Raw genomic sequence first — 2102 nt, forward strand, 5'->3', positions numbered from 1 at the left:
TTCTTCTGATGCTATACAACAGTTCATCAGTTTCCGATAGCCTGGCACTAACTGCCTTCTCTGCATAATGAATATCTGATCCCTCTACACATCCACCCTTATGTTTCTTCATTGAATGGGGCCTACAAATTTTTGCTTTAATGTCTTACTTCCTCCAAATAAAAGATGGGGCCATAGATACCCACATGGGCCCTGTTCTGTCTGTTTCTGAGGTTCTTGGAATTTTCCTGGTTCAAGTCTGACCTGGGTCATCTACCACAACTGTTTTTTTCTGGTACATTGATGAATGTATTCATATCATGCTTTTGTATGGAACTGAAGAAATTAATCATTTTTCCTTTTAATGTTCCTGTTCCTCTCACATTATCCCAGTCCATCTCTTACTCATCTCCCCGTTCCTTAACTTCTCTGTTTCTGGAAATTAGCTGTCTACTAATATTCATTAGAAATCCACTGACTCCCATAACTACCTTGACTACACTTTAGTTCCTGTAAAGACTTCATTCTATTCTCTCAGTCTGTCTGTGTCCCTTTTATCTGTTCCAATTATACTGTGTTCCAAGATGGATTTCCTAAATGAGGATTCTTGTTAGGCAGGGCCCTCACTGTGTTTAACTCATTTTTCTGCACTCACCACTTCCCATCACTTCCAGAAATGCAATAGAAAACACCTTTTCATCACTTTCTATCCCAACAGCTTTAAAATGATCATCTTCAGTCCTTTCTGTCTCTTCCATGATACTACCACCAAAATATCTTTCCTTTTCCTCCCCTACGAGCATTCTGAAAGGATTGTTCCCTAGTCCACTCTTCTGTCACCACTCTCCACAAACCCCCCCACCCTCCCCCAACATCTCATTCCTCTGCCATGTCATCTTTCTGTGCAGTTGCAGGAAGGGTACCAATTATACTTTTACCTTTCCTTCCTCACTGTCCAAAACCCTTAACACTCATTCCTAGTGAAGCAATGATTTACTTGTGTTTCTTTCAAACTAGTCTATTGTATTTATTGATCACATTGTAGTCTCCTCCCTACCTCACCACCATGCCCCTTTCCCCACCCAAAACCTTTCCTCACCCCATCCCCCTTTACCTGCAGCTCTCCTTATACCCTCCCCCAGTCCTGAAGGGTTACACCTGAAATGTTGACTTCTTCATTTCCTGATGCTGCCGAGCTTGCTGTGTTCTTCCAGCCTCCTGCTTGTCTACCTAGGATTCCAACTAAGGGTAATCACTTTGTTGAACACCTTGATTCATGTGCAAGCATGCCCCGAACCTTTGAGCTGCTTCATCATTTTATTCCACCATCCTACTCTTTTTTTAGATTACTTACAGTGTGGAAACAGGCCCTTCGGCCCAACAAGTCCACACCGACCCGCCGAAGCGAAACCCACCCATACCCCTATATTTACCCCTTACCTAACACTACGGGCAATTTAGTATGGCCAATTCACCTGACCCTGCACATCTTTGGATGGTGGGAGGAAACCGGAGCACCCGGAGGAAACCCACGCAGACACGGGGAGAACGTGCAAACTCCACACAGTCAGTCGCCTGAGGCGGGAATTGAACCCGGGCCTCTGGCGCTGTGAGGCAACAGTGCTAACCACTGTGCCACCGTGCCGCCCACTAAATGTCTTATGCTGACATTTTTGTTGTAAGTTTACTGCATCGTTCAAGTGGAGCTAAATGCAAGCTGGAGCAAGAGCCCTTCATTTTTCTCTTGAGGACTTTACAGCCTTCTGAACTTAACATTGAATTCAACAATTTCATATCATGAACCATGTCATCCATTTTGTTTTCTCCCACACCTCCTCCTTGTCTTTGCTTTAAACATAACTGACCTATAATCCTGCTATTAATACCTTCTGTGGACCTAGTTAAAAATCACACAACACCAGGTTATAGTCCAACAGTTTAATTGGAAGCACACTTGGTTTCGGAGCGACGCTCCTTCATCAGGTGATTGTGGAGGGCTCGATCGTAACACAGAATTTATAGCAAAAATTTGCAGTGTGATGTAACTGAAATTATACATTAAAAAATTGATTGTCTGTTAAGCCTTTCATCTGTTAGAATACAGTGATAGTTTCACTCCTTTC

Source organism: Chiloscyllium plagiosum, chromosome 26 (genome assembly GCF_004010195.1).
Source record: "Chiloscyllium plagiosum isolate BGI_BamShark_2017 chromosome 26, ASM401019v2, whole genome shotgun sequence".
NCBI classification, from domain to species: domain Eukaryota; kingdom Metazoa; phylum Chordata; class Chondrichthyes; order Orectolobiformes; family Hemiscylliidae; genus Chiloscyllium; species Chiloscyllium plagiosum.